Raw genomic sequence first — 9557 nt, forward strand, 5'->3', positions numbered from 1 at the left:
CAAATTTGATATTGAAAATGAAAAACATAAATTAGACAGGGCTTTGGAAGATGAAATGACTATTGAGGTCAGTGAAGAGGAAACGAGATTCGTATTTTCGAAACTAAACGAGAGGAAGGCTGCTGGGCCGGATGGATTGAAAGGAAAATTATTAAAAGAATGTGCCCATCAGCTTTCCCCCATTTATACACATATTTTTAACTGGTCCCTCCAATGCGTTTCGATCCCTGAAATTTGGAAAACTTCAAAAATTATTCCTGTTCCAAAAAAAGAAAAACTTGAAACTATGAACGATCTCAGACCTGTTGCACTGACTTCAATAGTCATGAAATCTTTAGAAAAACTTGTTCTTGTTAAAATTAGGAATCAGTTTATGCCATTGAGTGATAGTCCTCAATTTGCTTACAAACCAGGACGTGGCGTAGAGGATGCCATTTTGCTGTTTACAAACAACATCTACAGGCATCTAGATCACGCTAGGAGCTATTGCAGATTGCTTTTTGCAGATTTGTCTTCAGCGTTCAATACAATGCAACCTCAGTTGGTTGTTCAAAAATTGACTAGTCTGAATTTAAACAAGTATATAATTGCTTGGGTGCTCGAATTTCTTACGAAGAGAGCACAATATGTTCAATTAGGACAAAACAAATCTTCCTGTATAACTACAAATACTGGTGCTCCTCAAGGTTGTGTATTGTCCCCTGTATTATTCACAATATACACGAGCGATTGTAGAAGTCAAAACCTGAGTGTACCTTTAATAAAGTTTGCAGATGACACCGCTCTTCAAGGCCTCATAACAAATGGCAACGAAGTGGCGTATAGGCAAGAAATTGATAGATTTGTGTCTTGGTGTGATGCCCACCACCTAGAGCTATAAGCAAGACAAAGGAGCTAGTGATTGACTTTAGGAGAGTGAAGGAACCGATAGAACCGTTAAAATTAAAGGACCAATTCGTCCAGCGAGTTCCTCACTACAAATACCTTGGTGTAACGATTGATGACAGGCTTAAGTGGGATGAACACTTGAAAATAATTAGGCATAAGATGTGCAGACGTACATATTTTTTATCAAAACTCTCTCAGTTTAGAATAGATAAAACCCTCTGCACATTATTTTATAGAGCAGTAATCGAAAGTGTTTTGTCATTTTGTATAACAGCTTGGGGAGGCAATTGCTTAGCAGTGGAAAGGAACAAAATAAATTCAAATATTAAAAAATCCATTCAACGCTATATAAATGATGTTGACGATGTAGATCTTTTATACGAGAAATTTTGTATAAATAAAATAACTAAATATTAAATGACCAGTATCATCCACTAAGACCATCAATTATTATGTCAGAAAGAAGTGGTCGCCCTTTCTCTATTTCAACGAAAACAGAGAGACACCGAAAATCTTTTCTGCCGTCCAGTATTAGGCTTTATAACAACAAGCAATAATCATTTTATATAATTATTTCTCATTTTTACTTTTTTAAAATATAAATATTAATTTATTAATTTATTTGTTTTGCAATCTTTTCAATTTTCAATTTATAATGACAGTTTTAACTATTTTACTCTGGTTATAGAGCTGCTCCTTTTTCTATATATATACATCCTATTTCCATTGTATTTTTATCTTATTGTGTAAATCATAACACGTCTGTACAAAAAATTTCCTTTTTGGGATGCAATAAAGTATTATTATTATTATTATTATTATTATTATTATTATTATTATTACTAGATACTACCAATACTATTACTTTTGGAATCAAATGATGGGAACTTCACACATATGTAATATTAATATGCATAGACAAGTGAAACAATTCTAAAAATGGTTCTAATGAATTAATTTTGAACCAAATAGCGGTCCTAAAGCTGCCCACTGGGCAATAAAAAAATCCGACTCATACAAAATAATAAAGAAGAAAAAAAGATCATTATAAATTTTTAAAATCAAAATAGAGTAATTTTACTTAATATAAAGGGACATAATCCATTTATGTTTAAGCTTATCAGCAAGACAGTTTTTAATTGAAGGCTTCATTGTCACAAAGATGTTAGTTAAATTTAATTGACACTTAAAATTGGCAGGTCTGTCATCACGGTGTTTAATTATGAGGTCTACCGTGTTTCCCTTTTCATGTGTTGGTTCTGTGATGAGTTGGACATAGTTCTGTGCCTCAATTATATTGAGAAAAATCCAATGCATTGTTATCTGACTCGTCATTCACATGGATGTTAAAATCCCCTAAGATATAAAGAGATTGTCTTTTGTTGATAGATCGGTGAAATACTGTTCAAATTCTGTCTTCTTGTTGTTTTGTTTTTGTTAGATCGTGTTGGGCGATAAATAAGAGCAAAGTTAAGTTGATGATCAGTTTTCACTATAATTGATCTTTGCTTGCGTCTTCCACCTCTATGATTTCTATAAATATGTTGGTGAAAACAGTCACTGTTTAATAACAGTTTATAGCAAATATTTGCTTGGTATAAAAATTGAGTTCTGAATAAAAATAGTAAAATTGAATGTAATAGCAGGGCCTGGTGAAAACTTTTCATGCCAATAAAATCCTTAGCTGGTATCCATAAGATTTTAGTATCTTTTATTAGGGTTCCCAAGGGGGGGGGGGGGGGGGGGGGGGGGTGATTTCTATATAAAACGTTTCATTAGTTTTCTTAATGATAGTTATATCTAAAACTTCAAAGCACTATCATCTTCTTAATTTTATAGATCAGCATCCTGTGGAAGGTATCAGCTCTGATGCCATTGTCCTTTTCACAAAATTAGTGCTCACCCTCAACACTTTTGAATTCAACTGGGAATATCTTCCATCAGATATCAGGTGTTGCCATGGGAGCGAAGATAGGTCCATTGTATGTTAACCTTTTTATGGGTTACCTGGAAGAGACTTTGCTTTGCAGTACACGGGACCTACGCCAAAGTTCTATAAAAGGTACATAAACGACTGTATTGGTATCACACATCTGAACCGCTCTGCACGTGAAGAATACATTCACGCTAGCAATGAACACCTTCCATCCATCTATCCAATATACTTTTGAGATCTCCACCATGAAGATAAACTTTTTAGACATTTCCGCTACCCTCACTGACACTGGCATTTGCACAACTGTACATTATAAACAGACAGACAGCCCCAGCTACCTGCTCTATGGATCGTCCCAAACCCACCCAAAAAGATGCAAGGACTCCATTCCATTTAGCCAGATGCTCCGTCTTAGAACACTGTGTCAGGATAATGAGGAATTCATCAGACAGCAAAACATCCGGTTAGACTTTTTCAGGGACTGCCATTACCCTGAGTATTAGAAGAGGCAATTAGGAAAACTCATGGCATTACAAGAGAATCCCCTTGCAGCCCTGCCAAAACAAGAACCACATCTAGGTCCTTACGCACCACCTCATGCTAACCAAGTCAAGAAAATTTTGATGAATGATTATAAGGATTTGCTTGTACATAGCTGCCTTGAGCCACCACAAGACCATGGACCTACAGATGTATGAGGCCTAAATGTAGGACGTGTGAGCACCTTTATGAAGACAAGACCATTGCATTTCCGGAGAAAGTTTGACCATCGCAAGATCTTTTACTTGTACAGATTGCAACCTTGTGTATGCCATTAGATGCGCACATTGTAACACATGTTATGCTGGCGATACAGGGAAAAGATTGGGAGATCGCTTTGCACAGCATCGACAGGACATTGCCAACATATCGGTTTCAGCGTGGTCCGACATTTCAACCTACCTGACCATCCCGGCACCAGGGCCGCTCAAGTTTGTGTATTGAAATTCTGCTACGCAGACACTATATCTCATCTCAAACAGGAAACAATCTGATTAAAACCCTTGGATGTTTAAACCCCCGAGGACTAGACACCAGACTGTCATATAACTAAACTATCACCTCTGAAGTGTTTCTGACTTCACTTCTAATTTCTCAGGTTTGTGTTATTTCATTCATCGCTGGAGTAGATATTTTCAACTTAAGTGTCGAAGGGATAATTCGTTGCTTATTCCTTGAATTAAAAAAAATTCATCCTTGATATGTAACTAAGGAGTTCCAACTTGAGTGGAATTTAAAACAATGCATAAAATTAGGTGAGCAAAAAAAAAAAGAAGAAAGAAGGTAGAATAACAAGTAAGTATACGCAAGTAAATCAATAGGCATAAAAATCAGAAGTACTGGAATGAACATGAAATAATCGATTTTAAAAATGAATCGCTTTAAGTGATGATTTATGTATGTGGGGTGATGAAAATAGAGTGAGAGAAAAGAGAGATTAGAGATGATGGTGGTGGGAGAGGGGAGAGGGAGAGAGAGGAGAGAGAGAGAGAGAGAGAGAGAGAGAGAGAGAGAGAGAGAGAGAGAGAGAGAGAGAGAAAGAAAGAGGTGGTAGGGATGATGATGATATTGTGAAGGTTGTAGTATTATTGGCAGAGATGCCCATACGGTGGTGGTTGTGGTGGTGTTAGTAGTGATGATGATTTGGTGGTGGTTATAATGGTTTTGGTAGTGATGATGATATGGTGGTGGTTGTAGGAGTGATGGTAGTAGTGTGTTTATAATAAAGCAGGTAGTGAGGATGATGTGACCGCTGTTCTGCCATTGGTTTTAAAAATACAGTATATATGCAGTGTTAACCAAATAGCACATATTGTGTTCTTTAATAAAACGGCAGAGTTGTAGTGTGATGATGTGGTTTTGGTAATTTTTTTGACATACTCTGCCAATTCGCCTTGAGCATGCATTCACGTAAAATATAAAGATTTTTTTTAAAAACCTACCTCTGTTTTAAAAACTAGCATCTTTCAACTTTCTAAGAAACATTTTGATTTTTCAGAACTTTAGTTCGTTAAAAAAATACCGGCCAATCTGACCCGTTGAGTCGAATGAAAACGAAATTTTGTTGTTTACACGGTTCAAAGGAAATGCCGTAAATAAGCTTTCATGGACTTCCTGTGTTGTTTTTACAGTGTCACGTGACCGTTTTGAGAAATTTGACGTCTGCTACAAATAATTAGACCGGTGGGGGGTAGATATTTTCGTTGGAGCAGAAAAAAAGTGAGTATTATTTCTTGTACTTGTAGAGAGGCCTAGGGTCCACCAGCAGACCAGTTGATTGAATGAAAGAGAAAAAGGCCTTTTTTATCCGCCCCCACCACCACCTTGAAAGAGTGGAAGGGGGGGGGGGGGGTGCATGCCGACGAAAGTGTCGCTTGGTGACCTTGGTGACGTAGAGCATCTCAAGGATACTGGCAGTTGCAGGTGTTCTTAACCCCTTAACAGCGAAGCTAATTTTTTGCTTTTAGATAATAGTTTGCTTTTATCTTTATTATTGTTAACGGGGAATACAGCGTTTCCACCAAGAGAGCAGTCAGACTATCGCAACTCGGACTTCAATTGTCTATAATCGTTTTGCCGTTACTTGTCTTTTGATGATAGAAGATTTGGTGTTAGGTCAAAGATCGAATTTCGCCGCTAAAAGGTTGCATTGCTACTGGGTTTGCTCCCCCCCCCCCACCTTTTTTTTTTCTTCTTTTTCTTTCACCTTAGTATTGTTGATTGCTGCTATTTCCTTTTTTATGATTAGCAAGTGCCGTAGGAGTCTCACAGGATGCAGGAGTACTGCAGTTCACCCTTTGCCAGTGACACTGATTTTTTTGTTTTCAAATAATAGTCTTCATTTATATTATTTTTTAACGCAGAAAAAAAAACGTCTCCACCATAAGAGCAGTAAGAATATTGATAAAAAGCGCTTTGAGCACGTTGGGTGGATATTGCCCTATATAAAAGCTCAAGTTTTTAAATTGTAATTTGTTTTTTGTCTTTTGATGAAAACGGTAAGATTTTATTTTTGGTCCAAGTAAGATTGATATTCGCCTTTAAAAGGTTAAGTTGTTTTGTTTTTTTCAGGTTTTTTGTTTTGTTTTTCAAATGCGGATACGCTGCTTCTTCATTTTTTTTCCTCAACTGGCAAGCTATTGCTGTACTTACCCGCATGGCTTGCACACACAAAAGGATACATCTAGGTCACAAAACTTTACATCCAGGTCACAAAATCAGACAACTAGGTCACACATCAAGACATCTCTGTTGCGTTTGTTCCAAGATAGCAAAACAAACCAGACGTCTTGGAGTTCGAAAGAGCTTTCCATAAAATATTTGGTATTTGCAAGACCCCCAGAAACCAATTCCCTATACAGCTCTTGTGCACGGTTACTTATGACCTTGATTTCTTTCGTACCCACCCCCCAAAATCCCACTTATTGTGTGTTATAGGCAGAACATAATAAATAGCTGGGCTGCCACATGCGTGACTAAATTGGCCAAAGAGAGAATCTATACTTTGGCATTAGACACCCATTACCTGATGTCTTGGTTTTTAATCCTAGCCTAGTGAGAGAGAGAGAAAACAAAACAATCATACATGTATCTCTGCAAACAGCAGAAAGTTTTCATTTTACATTGAGATGGGAAGGGGAAGGGATAATACTATGACAAGAGAGAGAGAGAGAGAGAGAGAGAGAGAGAGAGAGAGAGAAAGAGAGAGGAGAGAGAGAGAGGAGAGAGAGAGAGAGAGAGAGAGGAGAGAGAGAGGTGGGCGGGGGGATTGGGGGATAGTAAGGGGGAATGGGAAAAGATGAAAGAAACAATGGGTTGCCTGATGACGTAGATCAAAGGATTGTTACAGCGGTGTTCACGGTGCGTACTTCGTGAAATTTTAACCCTTTACAGTGACACTGATTTTTTTTTCTCCAGATTGCTTATATGCAGAATAAATCGTTTCCATCAAGAGAGCAGTAGTAAGAGTATATTTCGACTCGGGCTTCAATTAAACTATAAATCGCAAAGCTTGTCTTTTAATGATAACATTAAGACTAAGATCTGGAGTTTGGGGAGTGTGTAAGATGGAATCTCGCCATTAATGGTTAAAATTGTTTTAATTAAAAAAAAAAAACAACTCACACACACACACACACACACACACACACAAGCGCGCGCGGTCACGACAGCGAGGACCATCACTGACAGAATGTTGCAACGGTAAACCGGTTTACGTGTACATAGATCCTGAGGCTAGATGCCCCGTTACCGTGTACGTAGGCACTCCCAAAAAAAAAAAAAAAGAAAGAAAGAGACACACACACACATACTCACACACACCATACACACACAGTCTCGCATCCTCTACGAACTAATTTTGCGCACCAATTTTTACTGCACTTTTGCACCAAATTGCATACCTATCTAGGGACACTTTTTTCCGTATCTTTTTCTCAATAAACTTTTTTTAAAACCTTTGTTTTGCGCGGCAGGCGGCAGGCACCAACCATTGGACAGACGAAAAACATACACGATTTAGCGAGGAATGAATCATGAAAATATTTAGGATATAATTTCAAACACAACTTTTGAAATTCATCAAGGATTGTCTAGTACCGAATGTTTTTTTATAGAAAACAAATGTATCTTCAAATCTAAACTGCTTTTGACGGTAAGCGGTAAGTTTTTTATTTGTTTTTCTGTCCAAACGAATGATTTGTCCTGGTATAGAAGCTAAGTATTGGTAACACCGGCTCACCTCTCTAGTTCTAGTTCTCTAGTAAATTGTCATATTCGTCCCCACTCCGATCTCAAAATAAAAAAAGTGTCTAAAAATAAAAAGAATAAATAATTAAAAAGCAAACAAACAAATTTCGTTATCCCCACACACCTGTCTGGGGATAATCACAGCGTTGTTTAAATTTAAAAGAGCAGAGTTTCAAGTATGTGTCTGGGGATAACGAATTTTCATAATGATAATCACAGGATCACAGCGTTTCACAAAACAGTGACGTGGCATTGTAAAAACATAGGATTGCTTATCGTTACGTCTTTTTTTCTTTTTCTATCTAAATGAATGATTGGGAACTTTCAATGAGCTAAATGTGGGTTCCACCGGCGCACCTCTCTACCCTACCAATGCCGAGACTCCACTGAACTGTCTACTCCTACTCCCACCACGATACCACTGCTTGTTCCACAACTTCAGTTGCGGGATATTTGAAGAAAGATGTGAACAAAACTCCAGAGTAATCAAAGTGATTGGTTAATACCTAATTGAATAAGCAATAAAACTTACTTATTAAGCTTTGGATCAAATTCACAATGTTGCTTATATATTTTACGTTTTCAACCTCTTAAAATTTACAAAATTTTACTTTCGTTTCCTTTAAATTTCCGTTTCCGTTGCATGATTGCCAGAAAAAATAAAGGTAGGAAAGCCAAATCACCAAGCCCACAGGAGTCCAAATAGAAACCAAACGGTTCGATCGGAAGCCAAATGATGGATGTAGCCTACATGTAGTATTGAATACATGTACAATATAAGTTTATATTGTTGTTAGATTAAGAGACTAAGACCCAGTTGCTCACCTAATTGTGTTTGAAGACTTGTATCGTTTGTCATAAATCAAACAAATACCTTATTGATACTCCGTCTACGGCCAGGCGGAGTTGTCATACCGTAAGGACGTGGGTTCGAGTCAAATAATTCACATTTTGTGAATCAACATAAGATACGACATGACGATAATGATTTTTTACACTGTAGGATGAGATTTGTTTACATAAGTTTTATATAATCATGAAATATTCTTAAAGCAAGAGTAATATTTTTGCTGCTGCTACTACTACCACTACCACTACTACTACTACTACTACTACTACTACTACTACTACTACTACTACTACTACTACTACTACTACTACTACTACTACTTCTACTACTACTACTACTTTTACGACTACTACATCTACAACAACAACAACAACAACAACAACAACTACTACTACTACTACTACTACTACTACTACTACTACTACTACTACTACTACTACTACTACTACTACTACTACTACTACTACTACTACTACTACTACTACTACTACTACTACTACTACTACTACTACTACTACTACTACTACTACTACTACCATTACTACTACTACTACTACTACTACTACTACTACTACTACTACTACTACTACTACTACTACTACTACTACTACTATTAGTAATGGATGAAATAAAGGTTGCATATTTCTGTGCTTTACGACCTGGGGAAAAAAAAACAAATGGAAAGAGAGAACAATATTGGGTACATCCTTTAATGAACCAAAGATTGCTCAAGGGTCAATTCCATAGACTCTTTGGTGATCTCCGATCTTATCTTAAAATAACTTTCTTGAAATCACCTCACTTTACCCAGGTGCAAATGAGTACCAGTTCGCTGATGAAAGTAATCTTTGACGGACTAGCATCATTCAATAGGATAATAGAATGTCAGCATGGCTCGGTGGTACGGTCTTTGCTTCTTACCCGAAAGGTATAGGTTCGATCACCCGCTGATGCGCTGTGTGGCCTTGAGTATGTCACCTCGCCCTAGCTCAATTTGCGGCGCTGCACTGCGGCTGATGCCTGGTTTATACCTCGCCCTAGCTCAATTTGCGGCGCTGCATTGCGGCTGGGTTATTCCAGTCTTCCCTTGGAATA

At 37.4% G+C, this 9557-nt stretch overlaps 1 protein-coding gene across 1 annotated transcript in view; it reads right to left on the reverse strand.

Annotated features, from left to right (window-relative positions):
* LOC144958663 (mRNA export factor-like) overlaps window positions 1-8256 on the reverse strand; it is a 34419-nt gene extending 26163 nt beyond the window's left edge. The window contains exon 1 of the mRNA XM_078890786.1: window positions 8145-8256. The gene's annotated coding sequence lies outside the window, so the exon portion shown is untranslated. The remainder of the gene's footprint in view (window positions 1-8144) is intronic.
* Between the last annotated feature and the right edge of the window lie 1301 nt (window positions 8257-9557).

The sequence above is a fragment of the Berghia stephanieae genome, chromosome 1 (genome assembly GCF_034508935.2).
Source record: "Berghia stephanieae isolate SIO BIC M18660-M18661 chromosome 1, UCSD_Bste_1.3, whole genome shotgun sequence".
Taxonomy (NCBI): domain Eukaryota; kingdom Metazoa; phylum Mollusca; class Gastropoda; order Nudibranchia; family Aeolidiidae; genus Berghia; species Berghia stephanieae.